General features: G+C 44.0%; 1 protein-coding gene across 1 annotated transcript in view; it reads right to left on the bottom strand.

Annotated features, from left to right (window-relative positions):
• calcr (calcitonin receptor) overlaps nt 1–10,606 on the bottom strand; it is a 123,833-nt gene extending 113,227 nt beyond the window's left edge. Inside the window, exon 1 of the mRNA XM_063185953.1 lies at nt 10,159–10,606. The gene's annotated coding sequence lies outside the window, so the exon portion shown is untranslated. The remainder of the gene's footprint in view (nt 1–10,158) is intronic.
• Nucleotides 10,607–21,413: the final 10,807 nt, after the last annotated feature.

Raw genomic sequence — 21,413 nt, 5'->3', positions numbered from 1 at the left:
AGACGTTTTTGCAAGCTGGCAAGGTGGCTTGTGGAGAAACGAGAGAGTGTTCCGTGTTTCTCGTGGAAATGCGTCTCTGATTGGCTCACTCCTCCTGCTCTCAAAGAAACGCGTCTCTGATTGGCTCAGTCCTCCAGCCTTGGGAGAGAATGTAATGGGAAACAGAGTCGCCACTTCCCCGGATGGTACTGCACTATAGGGGCGCCAACGGAGGCGTGCAGGCTCCATTCAGGGCTGTGCTCTTTCGACAGCGACCCCTAGGCGAGCTGTAGGCACGGAGCAACCGGAGTGAGCAGGCTTTATGTATGAGGCTTTGTGCTGTGTGTGTACCTGAGAGTAGCAACCAGCTGATAGCTAAGCTAAGCTATGTTTCGGACCACCAGACGTTGCTTGTTTTGAAAACAAGCAGAAAAAAATTACTCGACATGTTTTTAGATAAATGGGTCGATATAAACCTTTGTGGGCAACGCCTTCTTTCGACGTGACGAAACACAGAAAGGCTTTCGTGATTCGCTCGTTTCTCTGCATTATTGATGTAAATTGGGAAACACCGGGAAACACAGCCAGGAGAGTTGACGCACCGCTATGAGAGCCTTGCAAGTGAGTTTAACTTGGGGTGACCGTCCGATCTTCGAAAGGAGTGAGTAAAACTGAGTTTTATCGGAAGTTGGCCTTTAAAGGAATGTGAAATCAAGTGAACAGGCCAGAGATTAGTGGTGGAGGAGGGGGAGGGAGAGGGGGTAACTGGGGAATGGGGTGTTGGGGAGGGGGGGAGGGGGGACTGGGGGGGATTGGGGGTGTTCGAGCAACCAAACAAGCTGCAAACAAACATGGTGTGAGATGGAGAAGGCAAGAGACTGCAACTCATGTGCACCCATCCTGCAGTCTGCTAGCTAGAGACCACTTGCGACAGAACAGCCCAGAGATTAGTGTTGCCAGATTGGGCCGGTGCCCGTCCAATTGGGCTACTTGGTATGAGCGTCTGCGGGTAGAAATGGGAAAAATTGGCCATTTGCCGTTTTTTTTTTCAGCCGTTTTGGGCCAATAGAAGACAGTGTAATTTGTTGAATTTAGGCAGAATTTAGCGCAATTTGGCGTTTTTTGAGAAGCTTTTGGTCGGCATTTGGTCAGACAAATCTGGCAACACTGCCAGAGATTAGTGGTGGAGGGGGGCAAGAGGAGGGGTTACTGGGGGGGGGGGGAGAGTTGGGAATTGGTGTGGTGTGTGTGTGTGTGTTAGGGGCTGGGGGTGTTCGAGCAACTAAACAAGCAGCAAACAAACATGGTGTGATATGGAGGAGGCAAGACACTGCAACTCATGTGCAGCCTGCCTGCTAGCTAAACCACTTGCGACAGAAATGTAGCGATTTAAAAAAACACAAGTCCTGATGTACTGTAGATAGTATTTGGGGCATGCATGGCAATGTTGGCCATTACAGGGGAAAAGACGGTTTCTATATTAAAATGCAACGCTGAGTGTTCTACAGTCTCAGCCAATCAGAGGCTAAAGATGGCCAAGAGGTTATGTAACTTCCTGCTCATTATGACATCGTTTTTTTTTGTTCAACAAAAACAAAACATACGCTGCTATTCATAGAGACATGGACGAGTAAATGGTTCGGGTGATTTAGTGAGTAACTAAGCTTACAACAGCTACACAGCTCAGTAACGGAAAATAGCTTTTATACGCATAGGCTGCATCCTATCAGTGGTACCCCAACCTTTTCTGCTACGACCGCCCCCACCCCCCATACTCAATTTTTTTGTTTGTCGTTTTTTGTTGTTGCTAAATTTTAATTCACAGAAAAAAGTTATATATGTATTACCCATCCAAATGAACTGAGTTACTAACCAATTTATGGAATTCTATTAGCCGTAAAAACCTTGGATTTTCAGGTTTATTATACAAAGTTCCTTCTCTCTGCGACACCCCCCTGCATTACACCCGCCACCACCCAAGGGGTCCCAGCGCCCCAGTTTGGGAACTACTGGGCCAAATAAATGTATGTGTATGGAATGCAATCAAAAAATCACAAATTGAAATGCAAACCACGAATCATTTACTTTGATGGGAGAGTGTGGAAGTGCATCGGAGTAGTGTAAGCTCCACAGAAAAGTCAATTTGTGAGAACCGTGCACTGGAATAGGCAACTGGGTATGCCAGCCCGCCCATGTACTGGTGAAGGAAAGTAATTGCATTAGATGGAGCACATGATAACAATCCAGAAAATGGGAGAACCCAACGCATTGCATTGCATTTCATTTAGAAATTAACTTATGACTGCATGAAACTGAAAAAAAAATCACCTTCAAAATCACCAGTCTGTGTGCAAGTTTTAGAAGTGTCTCAGGAGAAGTAGGAACAATCCCACTACACTACACAATCTCAACAGACAGTGAAGATAGCATCTCGACTTACAGTGCAAAATGCCCAAAATAAAAGAGTGCAAGGCATAGCAAACACCACATATGGTTTTTATTTTATTCATAGAAATGTTCATGCACTCATGAGGTTTTGCCACATGGATGGCGCTATGCAGACTAGAGTGAGTCTGATATGCACCAGGCAGCACACCTCATTTACAGACGCGTGTCTCCTTCACTATTATGCTGTGGCTCCACCTACTGATAGGCCTAGGTGTCCAGCTGAATGGCACTGAGGCACCGATCGTTAACCTCCACTGCTGTGCACTACGTACATGCATAGGACCTAGGAAACAGTTTTGAACATGTCACATCTAGCACAGAAAGCAGGTCTTACTCAAGAACCTAACAAAATGATTTTGAACACGTCTCCAAGCATGCAGGTAGTCTAGCAAATAGATATCCTCACCAGTTAATGCAGTTCTTGCCTACTGTAAGCATTAGCAATGTGATTGAACACAGCTATAGAGGAAACTGGAAATAGTACAGCCAAATAAGGCATGTTATACAGTAACACTGCAGAGGGTTTCATCGATGCACTTTCAACACTGAGTGCTACATGTATAGTAGCCTAGTATGCATGTTGTATTGACCGTGTCGTCGATACCACTTAGTAAATCACCGGCCAAATGTGCTCGCGCGCTCTTTCCTTCACTGGCCGGTGGTGCACTAAAGCAGTGTTTCCCAACCTTTTCTGTCTCGCGTACCCCCTAAGCCTCTTAGTTGTGCCATGAGTACCCCCTAATTCATGTTCTATATCGCTTTGTCTGTCCTGATGTGACTGCTCCATACATTTGTTATAATAATAACATTTTTCCAAGTACCCCCTGCAGTGTGCTCGCGTACCACTAGTGGTACACGTACCCCTGGTTGGGAAAGACTGCACTAAAGGCACAAGGCTCTCTAGCCTATTCATTTCAGTGCACATGACACCCCAACCAATCTTAAAGGGTATGAGGGGAAAAACATCACATGTACAGTAATAGTAAGCAACCTAATACCAGCAACAGTAAATGCTAAAACGGCACATAAGAGCCACTACACAGTAAAAAAAAAAAAAAAGCAGTGTTAATTCATACTTGGTGAGTCAACGTCTACAGTGTATATTTGGTCCCAGACTTCTGTCCAAGTGTAAACTCAACACTGTTTGTGTTTACTGTGCATGTATTTCTTTTTCTGATGAAGAGAATAGACACTGGTTATTACCATCTCCTTTTACCGTAGCAGAGAGGAAGAGAGAGAGAGTAAGCGACTGAATGCATCAGCGTTAATCTGTTCCTGTTACCACAGGCAGCAAACGCAGAGCCGCTTTTTATTTAGCAGACGTAATAAGCGCCACTATTCAATCCAGCATTTACAGAGGGGGTGGGGGGGCACAAAATGGTTTGTGGCGGTCCGCCGAGACAATTTTGCTCATTTGAAAGCATTAGTGACCACAGTGAGTATCCCTGCCTTGCCAAATCATCTTCACAGAGTGCATTAAGCACGGTACGGTACATAAGACATAAATACCGTATAGTGAGTGTAGTGTAGTGTGTACGCCTAGGGAGATTACACCACACACAAGTACGGTACACTTGTGAATACAATATGGGCATCATTGGAACGATGTGCTCTGTAGAGAATGTTGTGGTATTTTGGGTTCATCGTATCAGACAGACATCATAGGAAGGCTGTAGAAACAGTAGAGAGCTGTAGAAAACATCACAGTATTTCGGAATATACTTAGCGCTTATGCATTTGGTAGTGTTAATTCAACACTTTGTGTGTGATTTTAACACTCACATTCCTTGTCGGTACCACTTTAACTCTAATCGTTAAAATTAACACTGCAAAGTGTACTGGGTGCTTTACTCTGGCATTGACTGCAGGTTATAGGCTACTGTCATACTGTCACTTCAATATGCACATTATTCTCTGTCTTTGTTGGTTTGTTGGTTTGTTTGTTTCTGTCTATATGCTTGTCTATGCGTCAATTGTCTATTGTCATTTATGTATATTTGGGAGAAAAAAAAGAAGTTTATATGGTAGTATGCTGAAAAATGATTGAAAAGAATTGAAGTCTTGTATGGGCATAAACTGTGAACTAGAAGAAGAAACAAGAAGAGAGAGAGAAAAAAAAGGATGGTGATGATGATGACGATGATGATGATGATGAAATGCCATATTGAAATGAACTGTAAGCCCTGTGAACAATTCTACCAATAAACAAAGTAACACAAAAAAATAAATATATATGCACATTATAGGTCAAATCAGTGTGCCCTCTCATACCACAGGAACACACGTAGGGAGAAACAATATACAGACACATTACAGAGATAGTAACACTGTTTAGAGATATAATACACCAATTACACAAGTATAATACACCCATTATAAAACACCCTTTTGGACTATTTTTCGTTCTGGAAATCTACATCACAGTACATTACAGAAGTGGGATTAACAGCTCGAGAGAGTGTGTGAATTTGTGCGGCACGGACGGTCACTCTAAGAGTCTCCGTCTCTATGGCCTGAGCCGTGAGTGAACAACAAGGAGGTATTCAGCAGCCCGAAGCAAGCTCTCCTCATACCTGGCACACACACACACACACACACACACACACACACACACACACACACACACACACACACACACACACACACACACACACACACACACACACACACCCAGTATACCCCCTCTCCTCTCCTCTCCTCTCCTCTGCTCTCTTCTCCTCTCCTCTCCTCCCTCTCCCCTCACCTCTCCTCTCCTTGCCTCTCCTCTCCTCTCCTCTCTTCTCTTCTCTTCTCTCCTCCCCTCTCCTCTCCCCTCCTCTCCTCCCTTCTCCTCTCCTCCCATCCCCTCTCCTCTCCTTGCCTCTCCTCTCCTCTCCTCTCCCCTCACCTCTCCTCTCCTCTCCTCTCCTCCACATCCCCTCTCCTCTCCTCCTCCGCTCTCCTCCTTCTCTCCATCTCCTCTCCTCTTCCTCTCCTTGCCTCTCCTCTGCTCTCTTCTCCTCTCTCCTCTCCTCTCCCCTCACCTCTTCTCTCCCCTCTCCTCCCCTCTCCTCTCCTCTCCTCTCCTTGCCTCTCCTTGCCTCCAGCGCTCGAAATTAACGGTGTCCCGACGTCCCGGGGACCATAAAAAATGTTGTGGGGACACAAAGTTATCATTTCTGGGACAATGCCGGGACCGTCCAAAAATATAAATGAAAAGATTCTAAAAGTAGGCTATTATATTTGCAAATCCATTACACAGGGACATTAACTCAACAGCAACCATCAGCGAAAATAGCAACAGAAAACTTTCTGATAACCCTCCGCATTGTGTTTTAGAATGTTGATTAAGATTTCGCAGCTGCGACTGCAAGCGTGTTGTTCTTCGGACTGCTGCTGAGAGGTTGTCCCGTTGGTTATGCCGTTTCACCCTGAACTAGAAATGCTCTCAGGGAAAACGGGCTCTGGATTGTTGATTTTGCAAGCCAACAAGGATATATTCCAGTAGACATGATTAAGCTGTGACCTGTGAGATGAATGGAGTTCGGTTTTGCTAATATTTCAGGTAAGCAAAGCAACAGCCCCAAACAATGCGCAGTGTCTGTTGCCACCTGTCGCGTCCGCCCAAAACACCAGAACGCGAGCTGGCTCTAAGTAGATTAACCCTCATTCATACATATCAGAAACTGCCTGTAAATGACTTTCCAGTAACAAATAGTTAGGGAAACGGCAAGCAAGCTAACAGGGGTAGTTGTTAGCCAAGAACGTCAAGCAGTTTCATTCAAATGGCTGGAAATGAAGGCGCTATATTCTGAACATCGTCATACAAACGCAGTTATTTAATTCATGTTGAAGTATCCGTGTTATTGTTTCTGTGCTGGTAAAAGCAGAAATGCCTTGTAGCCCAGGTCTAATTGAAAAGGGGAAAAGTCCATCTTGACTTCAACATGATCTCCAAAAATTCCGTGCTCCTGGACACGGATGTTAAGGACACGAAATCCGTGTCCAGGAGCACGGATTTTTGCCAAAATTCCGTGCTCCTGGACACGAAATTGTTTTCCGTGCTCCTGGACACGGAATTGTTTTCCGTGATGGACACACAGAAGTGCTCTCTTTATACTCCCACAGCTCTATATTTCCACAGTCTTTGACCTCAGTCAATTATTTTTTCTCAAAAAAAACATTTCTTACTGACAGGTTAGGGTTAGGGATTGTTTTGGTCTGGGCACAGCTAGTATTCTTTCATTCATTATGAATTTGATAGCCTATCAACCAACTGGAAAAGGTATTTCTCAAAAATATGTCTTTAATGACAGGTTAAGGTTAGGGAATGTTTTGGTCAGGGCACAACTTAAATTGCTATAGCATTATTTTGCTTAGGATTAGCATTTGGTATGTATTTTCTAATGATAGAGTTAACACAGTGCTGTGAGTATATGGAAAGCACTTCCGTGTGCCCATCACGGAAAACAATTCCGTGTCCAGGAGCACGGAATTTTGGCAAAATCCGTGCTCCTGGACACGGATTTTGTGTCCTTACCATCCGTGTCCAGGAGCACAGAATTTTTGGAGATCAGGCTGTTGACTTCATTAATTACAAGCTCGAACAACGCGCTTCAATTTTACAGCATTGCCAGCGCATTGTTTCTCTCCAATCCCTCTCTTTCTCCCTCTCCCCTCCCTCTCTTTCTCGAAAGTGAGGTAGGCCTAAGTGTGCGGTCGTAGTTTTTTCTCTTGTGCATTTATTTTTAGGTTATCAAATTGTCTTGATGTCAATGTCATGTGAATTTAAAGCGGAAAGGAAACGTCTTGCAGTTGCAATGCGTTGTCGTACTCCTAATGCGGCCCAAAAACCTACCGCATCTTCTTCCACCTAGCCTGATTATCATCGACTTTCACATCTCTTCGAGACTGGCTGAAGCTGTTGCATCACTAGGAGGGCACGGCCTGGCTATCTTCCACCGGCATGCCCATCACAACCAGTGGCCAAAGTCAGACTAGGTTGACTATTGCCACTTTTTAACTAAAGCTAAACAGACACTGAATTGTTATTGATATGTAGTAGACTAAATGAAAGCTGTTTTTTTCTGTAGGCTAAATAGGTTACAACAGAGTAACAGGCTGGCTGCAATAGACAAATATAATGTCATTGAATGCAGATTTCCTCATATCACCATGCTCATATATTCTTGAAAAACGAAATGTGCACGGTTACTCAAGGCATTTTTCTATACAAGGCACAGATGTTCATGATTTAACACACCCTCGTTTTTTCTTAAAAACCTGAATTCACAGTTGCACTGCAAAAAAAAAAACTTAGTCACACATGAAATTGAACATGGACATAATTTACCGCTTATTTAAGCGCGAAAAAAATGGGGACACTTCTGGTTACATTCGGGACAATACAAAGTGGAATCCGGGACCATTGCGGGACACAAAGGAAAAAAGTTAATTTCGAGCCCTGCTTGCCTCTCCTCTTTCTCCTCTCCTCCCATCTTCTCTCCTCTCCTCTCCTCTCCTTGCCTCTCCTCTTTCTCCTCTCCTCCCCTCTTCTCTTATCTCTCCTCTCCTCTCCTCTCGTCTCGCTCATCCTCTCCTTTCCTCTCCTCCACATCTCCTCTCCTCTCCTCTCCCCTCCCCTCTCCTCTCCTCCTCGTCTCCTCTCCTCTAGCTTCTCCTCTCCTCTCCTCTCCACTCCTCTCCTCTCCTCTCCTCGCCTCTCCTCTCGCCTCCCCTCTCCTCTTCTCATCTCCTCTTCTCTTCTCTTCTCCTCTTCTCTCCTCTTCTCTCCCCTCTCCTCTCCTCTTCTCATCTCCTCTCCTCTCCTCTTTTCTCCTCAAAAGATGGATGCTGAACATCGGCTCCATCTCTTTCTCTCTTGTGTGTGTGTGTGTGTGTGTGTGCCTGTCTGTCCGTCCGTCTGTCTGCTTGTGTGTGTGTGTGTGTGTGTGTGTGTGTGAGAGAGAGAGAGAGAGACAGAGAGAGAGAGAGAGAGAGAGAGAGAGAGAGAGAGAGAGAGAGAGAGAGACCGTGTGTGTCTTGATCGCAATCTTAAAATTATTATAGCCAAACCAAAAAAGCACTCCTTTCCTTTTTCCCTCCGTCTCATCTGTCTGGCATATTTGCAGTGAAGGCTGTTTCTGCCCTAATGGACAACAGTGAGAAGGATGACAAATTTGTCTCAGCCTCACTCACGTTTCAACATGCATGCATACAGTCACACACATGCACAAGCACATACACGCACATGCACACACACGCACGCACACGCGCGCGCACACACACACACACACACACACACACACACACTCAATTCCGACTGTATATTTAGAAACCTGCAGAGGCAGGGAAGCACACACACACACACACACACACACACACACACACACACACACACACACACACACACACACACACACACACACACACACACACACACAACTGCAACTACATTTACCAAGACTGAAAGCACAGCTTAGAGTCTATCTCTTCTCATTTGTGGATGTAGAATAGGCCTACTGCTGAAGACTACTGCTGCTGGCTGTCAAAAATAGCCCAACTAAAAAATGACAGTAGAAACTCCCTTTATACGAGCAACCCTAGCAAGTGTGGTTGATATTTAGGAGAGGGTTTTTTTTTAATAGGCAATAAGTCGACAGTCCGAGTCTATTTCTTTCCTACCAGGAACTTTCAGTCACTGATGTCATGTTACTGATGTTGAAATGCTGCTTAAAACGTGACACTACAATAAATACCAAGGTAGGCTATTTTGTGAGATGACAGTGGCCGTCGCAGCTGCCCATCACGCTTCAGTCAAAAACAAATGTGTGCAGATGCCATTCAGAGGAGCATAGAAAACTCCAGAAAACTCTGAACAGATTCCCGTGTTTTTTCCGCAGGTATTTGGCACCTTTGGTGACTGCTGGATGTGTAGCCTAACCTTTTATCCCAGCAATCCTACTGGGGCTACGACACTCAGGAGAGATGACACATCTGAAACACGAGCTATGAACAGAACATGCCACGACCTTAACCGCTAACACACGGGTAACAATTTCCATACACGAGTATTTGATTTATTTGCTTTTGTTCTCATCAGGAAAAGGAAACTTCAATACGAGGAAAAAAGATTGATATGCACATTGTGCTATCGGTCGCGTTGAACCCATTAGGCTAAATTTAGGCACCAAGTCAGGATGCTGCCCTTTGTGTAGCCTCTCACTCTGAAGTGACCTATCTTACTAATTGTCAACAATATCTTAATTGCGTTTCAAAATGATCATAATTATAACCTTATTTTACACTGTTTGGAGAGTAGTATGCAGAGGACCAGGGGTGCGTTATTACATATGTAACTGCAATGTAGGCTACTTGTTTTCTCAAATAGAGCAACAAAAAAATCACATAGGCTATATTTGCTCAAAACATTTGAGTGCACGTGAGCCAAATTGCCTGTCATTAGCAAGATGCGCGCGTAGCCTAAATAGTTGACAACCCGGTGAAAATCGAGTTTGAAATCAGGCAGTGCACTGGATATTTTACCAGACACACGCATTTCAGAAAACTAATGGAATCTTAACATCACGGGCAGTTGTGGTTTCTACTTCAGGAGAAAAAAATACCAAGCGTATCGCATGTAAAACACTGGCATCATAAATCCTCAATTTTGCGCAGGACCATTTTAGGCACCAAATCGGCAGATAACCACCTAAATTGTATAGCACTAGTGGAATATAAAGTTAGCCTTACCTTAAATTGGGTAGGTGGTGTTGAAGCCAACCCCTCCGATCTCCAAAACCGAATTCAAGGAGTTGGACCTGGATCAGTACCACGAACTGAACTGAAATGTTCAAGTTTGAATTCCATCCTAGGGGTCCTAAATGTCAAGGATTGACATGCACATTCAAAACTTATCTAAACCATAGTATCCGCATGACTTAACGCGCCAATGTAAGTGAGAGTTGTCCGATGTCAAAAGCTGTGTATTCTCTTCAATAGGCATAGCCTACTTTTCTGATGGGCGCTCTGCCTCTATCTTAGCCAGCGGTTGTTAACGTTGTTTCAGTTCACCAACCGGTAATCCAAGTGCATGTTACAATATCTTATTTCGCAAGGTAAACCAGCGGACTTCTCCTAAGAGTGCTGCAGTTTAAAAATATGACAACAGCATGAATGCTACTGGATTGGCGACGTGCGCTCTTTGGAGAGTGTTCCATGACTCCGGTGAGAGAGAGACCACCCGTCTGCCGGTGGCTGGTTACAATGCACACCCGCGGAGTGAGGTAATACACGGACAACCCAATAGAAATTTACATCCATACGGGAGTGAAGTGCGTGGCCGCAGTCGTCATCACTTTTCATTCTCCTAAGTGGCCAGCCGACTCCCATGAGGGAAACGTTTGATTGAGCAGGTATAGGTTACAGTTCTTCAACTGTCATTCATGCAGCCCGCATATCAGCACAAGGGGAAAATGTCTCTAATGCCATTCAGGCTGCACTTCAACAATCAAACACTCTAATGAAGATTAGAAGTAGGCCTGCATAGTCACGATCACGAACGATGAATCTTTGATGGAAAAATAAATAGGCAATCCTACTTTATGTCATATATATGCAAATGGCTGTATCCATATCATTATTTGCATCAACTCGATCATTACAAGGAGTTCACTACGGTAGCCTACAGTCCGGGCCGATGTACGAGGTTAGAGCACCACACAGTGGTTCTTTTGGGGCCTAGCTGAGCGCGTAAAGCCTTACTGTGGTCTCCACTGGTGTAGGCTTTTTGCACAAGTGGATAGATCAACAGAATGCACGAGATAACGCCATGCTCGAGAATTTATTACAAGCTCAAGTATTTACATGACATCTTGGTATTAAGTCATGATGACGATGCAGATGCCTGCAGTTCAGAAAATAATTAGAACCAGTATCTCTTCCAATCTGCAACAAAGCAAAAAATGTCCACAATGGGTTCAGTGAAGCTCAACGTTTTAGCGCTTTTTATTAAATGGCAATACAAAATAGAATGAGACTGTGTGATTAAAGCAGGTGCACAATGTTCCCAGATAGTATTCAGGTAACCATAGGCCTACCATACAATAGTATTTTTTTTTTTACAAATCAAGAATAGAAGAGGGGGGAAATGCTTTGTCAGGAGAGAATACCCCCTTGAGTCAGCATTTTACAATAATCTTTTACCACCTCACACACCACTCTCCAACCCCACCACCCCACCCCAGCCTCACTCTTATCACAGCCTTCGGAGTGCAAGCTATGGTTTTCGGAAATCGAACTACTGTAGGCACAAGCTCTGATTCTCACTTCCTCTTTTACCTTATTTTGCCTGCGGTGAAATATCATAACATGGAGAGTTGAATGGGAGCTTTCTAAAAGGCCTCCTGAAAGGCCACGCGCACCTTAGTTAAAGGTTACACGCAGCACAGTGCTGGACTGACCATCTGGAATAGCGAGCAATTCCCGATGGGCCCCGCACCCTTTTGGACCCCTATTTTCAGAAATGTAAAAAACAACCCCCCCCCCCCTTTTTTTTTACATTTCTGAAAATAGGGGCCCAAAAGGGTGCAGAGCCCACCGACCGGTGAGTCAGTTCTGCGACGCTAAATACGAGGGGCCCCGTTAAAGCCAATAGTGCCCGGGCCCTATTTCTCCCCCAGCCCAGCCCTGCACGCAGCACACGGTGACGGCACAATGGGCAGAGGCAAAAGCGCCTGTCCTCAGCCCACCCCACATCGCATCAGAACATCCACCTGGCTGCTTTTCCGCTCGTCCCCCTGCCCAGGGCCGGATTAAAGAACACCTGGGGCCCCTAGGCTGCAGGTTGCTGTAGGCCCGCACGGAAGGCCAATTAATTCCATAAAAAAATTACATTGGCAACATGGGTACCGCGAGGGGGGTAAAGGTGTTACAGATTCTAAGGGCCTGAGAGCACTGACAGGGCCCCTGGAAGGATTCTGATTACATTATTTGTCATTTTGGGGGCCCAAAATTTGAAACTTTCATCGGGTCCAACATTTTTAGCAGCGCCTCTGATTGGCAGCATCAGAAGTCCAACCCAAAAACATCATATTAAGTAAGGGATAATGTATTGTCCACACGTGACTATAGGAAAATATTTTCCCGACGAGGCGAATAACACCCCCCGACGCCGAAGGCGGGAAAATTTCTCCAATTATATAGATGCCCCCCCCTCCTTTGACCAACTGGGGGCCCCCAGGCAGGTGGGGGCCCCTAGGCTGCAGCCATATCTAGCCTGTGCATCAATCCGCTCGTTCCCCTGTCGTGGGTCGCAGGCAGGTGGAGGTGGAGGGGGGTTCAGCCTCAGGTCAGCACTCCAGGCAGTACTTCACCTCGTCATAGATCTCACAGTCACACATGAGCTACCTATTGCACTGTCCAATGTATTATGCAAGTGTCTGTGTCGCACAGCCTATTTTTGTCTATGTTGTGTATGCAACAGTGTGAATGTGTGTGTGTGTGCGTGTGTGTGTGTTTGTGTGTGTGCGTGTGTGTGTGTGTGTGTGTGTGTGTGTATGTGTGTGTGTGCACGCGTGTGTGTGCGTTTGTATGTGCAAGCGTATTTGTGTGTCTGTGTGTCTGCCCGTCCGTCTGTCTGCTTGTTTGCATGCTTGTGTGTGTGTGTGTGCATGCGGCCATACTTGTGTGTGACGTGTGTACTGTACAGGTGTGTGCGTCAATGTGTGTGTGTGAGATATTTGATGCTTGTGTGTGCGTACGCTGTTTGTGCATGTGTCTGTGTGGTGTGTGACATCATCAAAACAGTGTGTGATATTTCCATCAACCCTCCTCCTCTGATTCTTTTTTTTTCACAGAAACTTTACCCCATATGACCCCTCCACCCCCTACCCCTCCTCACTCTCCAACCAGACAATATAAAGACATAGATCAACATGTCCTTACTCACTATGCAGCTGATAACTCACATCACTATGCAGCTGTGCACATCAAATATAAGGGGATTACATACGTATATACAGATACATCAGATATCAACAACACCGGAGTCCCGCAAGTGTCATTGTTATAAGCCATAGCTAGTGGCAGGGGCGCAACTACTCATTTCTGGGGGGGTATGCAAGAACTAAAAAAACCCCACTTAATAATTATTTGGTGCCCTCCAACGCCCTCTCTCTGGCGCCCCCCTGCAACGCATATGTCGCATATACAGTAGTTGCGCCCCCTATGCAGCTGTGCACATCAAATATAAGGGGATTACATACGTATATACATCAGATATCAACAACACAGGAGTCCCGCAAGTGTCATTGTTATAAGCCATAGCTAGTGGCTATAAACAGGACCACTGACAGCTTTAGCTGGGCCCAGAACAGACTCATCTGAAAGGGCCCCCCTACACCCGGTGTCACTAACGTGGTGGCCGCGGGCACCGAGTAGCCTTCCAGGAGCTTCTGAGGTGCCCACCAAGGATGTTATTAAACAGTGACGACTACCAGATTTTAGTCACAGTTACTCCTTTTCTTAATTTAAATATGAGATTATTTATTCTTTATAACCTACAAGCAAATTATAATTTAATAACAGTGTGATTTGAGAATGATGCAAAGACATCAGCAGAGGATTTTGAACAAAGTAGCCCTCGGGTAGCCCTCAGTAGCCCGCCGGAAGCCCTTGGTAGCCCTCAGACCCAGAAAGGTTGGGGACCCCTGCCCTACACAATACATACAATCAGGGGCAGAGCAGAGGGGCAGCATAGGGCCCCTGTAGCCCCGGGCCTCACCACTTGCCAATGGGACTCATAAAAACTAGGGTACTTCGTCCGGACGTGCCTACGTCACTAGTGATGCGCGTCCTCGTTGCCGAACTGCAGTGGGCACTGCACTGGGACTTCAAACAAGCGATTTAGGGTTAGGTTTAGGGTTAAGGTTAGGGTTAGGGTTAGGGTTAAGGTTAGGTTTAGGGTTAAGGTTAGGGTTAGGTTTAGGGTTAAGGTTAGGTTTAGGGTTAAGATTAGGGACGGTATGGACGGTTGTCATGGCGACGAATCAAACGTCGTCGGCAACAAGGACGCGCATCGCTATTGTGACGTAGGCACGTAATACCGCCTCCGGACGAAACAACCTAGAATTTCATTGTCCCACTTGCCATTGGCATGTCGCAGGTGCCCCTTCTACGGTATTTCATGGACCCGACGCTATGCTGAACAGCAAACTCAGTATTTATGAACTATTATACTTAATGACCAGATGTTATTTATAGCCCATTATGATGGCAGACTCTGACACATCTCCCGCCCCGCCTGTCACAATACCAGTGCTCTGCCCCTGCATACAATGTATTGAGGACCCCATTCTGGGCCCCTCCTGTTCCTGGGACCCTGTTTGCCCACCCCACTGTTGGATTCCCTGGCTACAAATCACATCGCTCTTCCTTATGTCACACAGTCTCGTGGGCTCTGTGCTTAAGGACATTCACCTGTTCACATATGATACGAATGGTATATAGGGCTGTAACGATGTTGTATTGAACCGAGAAATCGCGATACAGAGTCACGATACTGTATCGCAATACAAGGAGGCGGTATCGTGATACGCCCTTTCAAAGTATTGTTACACATCAGTCCAGAAAACAATCACGTGATATGAAGTGATAGTGCATCCAAGCTTAAAATCATCATCATTTTTATATTTAGACTTTTTAAAATTATCAGTAGCCTCTTGTAACTTATTCTACCTATAAACTATAACATAATTTTATTTCATAATGTGGGCAAATGTGAAATCGTGGGGTATCGAACCGGTAGGTCAACAATGGTGATACAAACCGAATCGTCAGTTGAGTATCGTTACAGCCCAATTGGTATATATACCGTATATAATATACCAGTATGTTATCTAAATCCCCTATGCTGCAGCTGCAGCTGGGCGTCCGGCTGGCTTTATTCTGCAATATAGTGTTTCTCGGCTGGTGTGGTGTGGGATTTGGGTTGTGCCGTGCTCTCTTTTTTCCTGAGAGAGGCAAAATAAAAAAAAACAATTATTTCTTCTTCTGAGCCTTTTATCTTCCTTTCGTCTGTGGACATCAACCTTTTGCCAAGTCCACCGCACATCTCAGCTGTGGTAGTCAGAGAAATCCTTGATCAAATACAGAATGATATGAGGAAACAAAAGCCCCAAATCCAACTCCACACACACACACGCCCGCACGCACGCACGCACGCACGCACGCACACACACACACACACACACACACACACACAGATCTAGGTTGTCATTATTTCTCCTCATACGTCCAATTTTCGTTCCATGGTGTGGTATCATGCCTCTCTCTGTGTGCTACTACGGTGTCATAAAAAGCCTATTTGTCACAGCAGGGACAGCATGGGGCCAGCTCTGTCTTTCAGTTGTCACTTCTTCTTTCCTGATGGGGACAACACCACTGTGACCGAACGTGGGGTTGCATCAGGGAATGGTGTTTGAAATCAGGCACGGGACACGAGGCCACTTTTAACAATCGGTGGTAGTCTACACACAGTCATAATAACTAACTTTTGGTAGTTCCAGACATGGAATTATTTCTTACTTTCTGCTCTGTAAACTGAAGGGGAGACTCTGAGAGACAGAGAGAGGACAGAGACCGTGGAGGTACTTTGGAGAGGGCGCCAATAAATTCAATTCAATTCAATTTCAGTTTATTAGGGACTAGTATGTACAATTAAAACATAAATGCTGCAATTTCATGCACAGTACCAGGCTTATTTACATCTGCAGTCCCCACAGGCAGTGGTGGACGAAGTACACCAGTTATGTACTTGAGTAAAAGTACAGTTACCTTGCATCGAAAACTACTCAAGTAAAAGTAAAAGTATTCACCTCACTTTTTTACTTGAGTAGAAGTACAAAAGTATCTGCCGTCAAAAATACTTAAATATTAAAAGTAAAAAGTAAAAACTTTAAAAGTAGCCTTTAGTGCAATTTTAATATTTTAAGTGTTGTAGTTTGGTCATATCTAATTAAATATCCTCTAATTTGCATAGGCTATACCAACATGTTAGAACTAGGCCATAACAGGCCTCAGAAACACTGTGGAGTAAGTCCATGGATGTTATAGCATCAGAAGTTCATTTTTACCTCTCTAAACATTTAATACTGACCCTAACGTGCCCAATAGAACACATGAAAGGACCATTAATATTAAGAATGATTAGGCTGAAATTGATTATATGCCTATTAGAACAACTACTACAATACCCCAGCCATAGGCCTACAGTCCAGTATAGGCCTACTTATTTGTGACAGCAAGGTGTTACAGTATAAAGTACTTTATGCTTAATTTTTGTTATAATTATGGTTTTGGCAGACTTCTTCTTATTATTATTATTGTTGTTGTTGTTGTTATGTAGTGTTTGGTTATGTTGAGGTTGGCTTAGGCCTACAGTATGTATGGACAAACAGACTTCTTGCGATTAAGCTACCTTTAAAGATAGGAACATCTTAAAATAGGCTACTTGTAATGGTCTCTATTTGCTAGATGCCAATGATTTGCAATAGCCTACTTGATACAACTTAATTGGAACACTTATCTGTCTGATCATGAAAAAGCCTTTTGTGCCTGTGCACATCACTGGGCCAATATTTAGCCAAAGTCCATTTTTTCTAATTTTTTTTACGTTGTTACTGCTGTCTGTTACAACCTCGCTTTGGTGGTATTGCCAGTGCTTTTAGCCTGTGACTTGACTTTAGGGAAAGGATACATGTTGCAAAGATGTTGCATGCAGCCTCACTTTGCAACATGTGGTGGCCAAGACAATCCTCATGTAAAGATTCAAAATAACCCTTTACACAAGCCTCTTTTCCATAATGTTGAAGCAAATCATATTTTTGGTGACAGGGGAGTCTATTAGACAAGTAACTAATATCCCCAACTACTTCAGAAAATACTGCAATATATTGAGGGGAAAGAAGGCTATCACGGAGTTGTGCGCCTGGATGGTTTGAAATAAGCAGCATGTTTAGGCAACCTGTGTATAGGCCTACTTGACTCAAGAAACCAACACGCTACATTGTAAGCCACAACACAGATATAGCACAGTAAGTCAAATAATCAGTTAATTAGGCCTAAGTATCAATTCGCTGATTATTCAGTTCAAACGCGAAGCCTAGGCCTATCTAACAAATTTCGTCTTGGTGTCAGGCGAGTGCAGCCTGCAAGCTAAACCTCCCCCTCACACAACGAATACGACGTGCAGATTAATACACTCCAACAACGTTATTGTCGCCTGCTTTATTGTTTTGCTGTGCTTTCCGCATGTTACTAGTAAGTACCGCTATTTCAATTCGTCTCGCAAGTCGCAACAGTGGACACATCAGTGGCCTGGCTCTGCCTCCTAGGGTTCCCTTCTAAAACTAATTATGTACAGTAGAGCTTGTCACGTGACACATTACAACCAATCACAATGGCGAATCTCTGAGTCTGCCAATCGGATTCAGTTTCTCTTTCTTCACACCAGCGTGAAGATTTCATTTGACCAGGGCATTGAAAATTAATTAATTCACCTGCCGTGTATCGCCTTAAATAAAAAAGGAACGAGTAAGGAACGAGTGTTTCTGTAAATGTAACGAAGTGAAAGTACTAAATTTCTCTTTGAAATGTAGTGAAGTAAAAGTATAAAGTCTTACCAAATAAAAATACTTGAGTAAAGTATGAAAGTATGAAAATGTTACTTAAGTACAGTAACGAATTACATTTACTTCGTTACTGTCCACCACTGCCCAAAGGACATAAAGCATAAAAAACATGAGCATAGACATGAATACATGAATCCTTATTGTTTTCTGTATGAGAGATAAAGCCTTCAGGGAGTTGAGGGGACAGACAGACATCTTGAAGAAGGTAGGTCTAATAAAGTTTATTAAATTAAAACAGCAACGTTTCGATCACCTTGAATCTTCGTCAGGCATATGATATGATATGATATGATATGATATGATATGATATGATATGATATGATATGATATGATATGATATGCCTGACGAAGATCCAGGGTGATCGAAACGTTGCTGTTTTAATTTAACAAACTTTATTTTTTGGAGCTTATTCCGCAGTGTGGAGACCTATCTTCTTCAACTGTCTGACACTTTTGTCTAGCACCTGCGACAAGTGACTTTGCAGGTGCGCACCCTGCCCAAAACGACAGCCAGACATCTTGCCATAAAATCAGCTTCCATATCAAATGAGTCTGCAGTAAATTCTCCTTAAGGAATAGTTGTTTTTGAGAAACAGTCACCACTATCAAAATAGAGTGAACATAAAAGGTTATTTCCCCCTGAGGTGCCAGCCTTACCTTTGAAAATGCCATCTGATGAAGTGGACAGGGTTCATGCTTCAGGTCTGGAAAAATAACATTAGATAGGCTACTATTTGCCTTTGTTTCATTTAGTTTTCTGCCACCTTTTCCCTCCTCTGTCATTGCCAGATTATTACGCCAGAACACAAATTTAATGACACATTTACCAACATGAACAAAGCTGCAGATTTCAATATCTGAGGTTCTATTTTATCCCTTTCTTCCTCTCTGTCAGATTTTTCGTCATTCTTAATTGGAGCAAATGTGAATGTTAATTTACTCTTTTTATTTGCATCTGCCTTGACCTTTGAATTTTTTTTTTTTTAAGTTCTGTGTGCTGGGTTTACCAAGTGTACTGGGTTTGTCAGTCTGTCCACACACCTTCAAAAAACAGAGGTGTCAAACGTAAAAGTAAAAGTACATTTGTGGTGTAATTACAACACTAGCACATGTCATTACATAGCTGTTACACCATTTACTCCATTGTACCTAATGAGATAGACAGACTGTGTTGTTACTGAAAAACACTGAAAACCCAGCAAGAACCCACCACAAACTTGATCCAACCAGTGCAGAGTTAGCTGATCGTATAAGTACACAGGTCTACTGGTTACTCAGATAAGTTATTTGTGTTGGAGGGAAACTGAGTTTATTTTTTTTTAACTTTTACTTTTACTTTTGACACCTCTGTCAAAAATTCAAATAATGAAGTTAAAGGGTAAAGAGTGCAACTATTTGAGTTTCATGTTTGTGATGGAGTGACCATCACTAGGATTGTGTCTGCACTCTGAATGTCAAACCAATGGGCCTGTGTGACCACGTTGTTGGCCAGAGCCCCAGTTTGGGTACCCAAGAAAAGCCAGGTCGAGGGGGGGCTGTGGCGCAGCGTGCTAAGCCCCCCACATTTAGGCATACATGCCAGGCTTGCACCGGTTTGAATCCGGCCCGGGTCATTTGCCATCCCTACCCCGTCTCTCTCTCACTTCCTGTCGCTCTTCACAGTCCTATCCGAAATAAAGGCAGAAAAGCCCATAAAAAATACATTAACAAAAAAGAAAACTCAGGTCTGAGTCCTGGCGGCACCAAGTCTCCTCCCATATGCTACAATGTTGTTTTGTGCTTGAGGGCAGCCTAATAGTACGGACTATGCCCTTAAGATTAGACGGGTGCAGAATTGAAACCCACACTTACCTTTCCCTACACCGACACCCATAGGGCTGAAGTGCCCTTGAGAAAGGCACCTAACCCCACATTGCTCCAAGGACTGTAACCAATACCCTGTAAATAACTGTAAGTCACTTCGGGTGAAAGCGTCAGCTAAGTGTAATGTTATGTAAAATATTGCTTCCTTATGACAAGCCCATGTGCCAAAATCACGTCTTAGTCACCTTAATCAAGATCATCATTTTACTATCCTGTTGTTGATTGGTTGGTATATAGCCTGTATTTTTAAATCACATTGTCATTTAGGCATTGTATAGTGGTTACTGCCCATGGTGCAATGTGGTTAGGGGTGGTCGGTGCTCTGTGCAAGGGCACATCACCATTACATACATGTAGGCCTTACTTTCTTACACGGTTGGGTCTGAATCTGCATCCTTCTGATCCCAAGACCAAATCGCCAGCCACACCACTTCTTCTTCTTCTTCTTCTTCTTCTTCTTCTTCTTCTTCGTCTTCTTCTTCTTTTTCTACTTCTTCTTCTCAGTATGGCTATTTCATTTTCGTGCTTGTCATGCCTTGTCACATAGGCTAATCTTGTTGCTGCCAGTGCCTTTTGGGGCTTTGTCGTTGTTGTCGCATTGTGCATTTGATGCAGTTCTGGGAAATAGGGAGACATGCTGATGCAGCTGCTGCATATATGCAACCAATGTAGAACTGTTGTGTTCTCTTGAGACCACCTGTCACTTTTCATTGACTTGGGTAATTGAGAGAGAGAGAGAGAGAGAGAGAGAGAGAGAGAGAGAGAGAGAGAGAGAGAGAGAGAGAGAGAGAGAGAGAGAGAGAGAGAGAGAGAGCAACAGTAACTCGGGCCATTCGTGAAGTCTTTACGAGAAAAACTGAAAAAAAAATCAACTTGCATGTAGTTTATGTTCCCCGAGACTGGGCAAGAGAGAGAGAGAGAGAGAGAGAGAGAGAGAGAGAGAGAGAGAGAGAGAGAGAGAGAGAGAGAGAGAGAGAGAGAGAGAGAGAGAGAGAGAGAGAGAGAGAGAGAGATTTTGCTTATTCGATCAGAGCTGAGAGTTTGCCATGGAGATTGAAGGGAAAGTGTGGAGGGACCTCACCAGGTAGCCTACCGGTATAATATCACATCAAAGAGTCAATCGTGCCATTTTGTTTACTTCGCAAATGTGCCGTTGTTTTGTTTCAGCCTACACAAACCTATTATCCCATGGAAACCGCAGGCAGGTTCTGAAGCCTACACACACTATTGATAGAAGCAAACTTGCCTATATGATAATGTATGTTAATCATTATCAGGTAAGTTATTTCTTCACGTTGTGTTTTAAAAGCGAGGGAAAATGAGTCTGTTTGACATATTGATCAGTTCAGCAGAGCAGAAATGTGCTGATGGAAAAGGCTGAGATATAAAAGAGAAGAGATATGCACATTTATTGGGTGTTTGGTATTTCCCCTGGAAATCTGCACAATTTGGGTA

The sequence above is a fragment of the Engraulis encrasicolus genome, chromosome 20 (assembly GCF_034702125.1).
Source record: "Engraulis encrasicolus isolate BLACKSEA-1 chromosome 20, IST_EnEncr_1.0, whole genome shotgun sequence".
Classification (NCBI taxonomy): domain Eukaryota; kingdom Metazoa; phylum Chordata; class Actinopteri; order Clupeiformes; family Engraulidae; genus Engraulis; species Engraulis encrasicolus.
The sequence above is the reverse complement of the archived record's forward strand: the minus strand, read 5'-3'. Positions and strand labels throughout refer to the sequence as shown.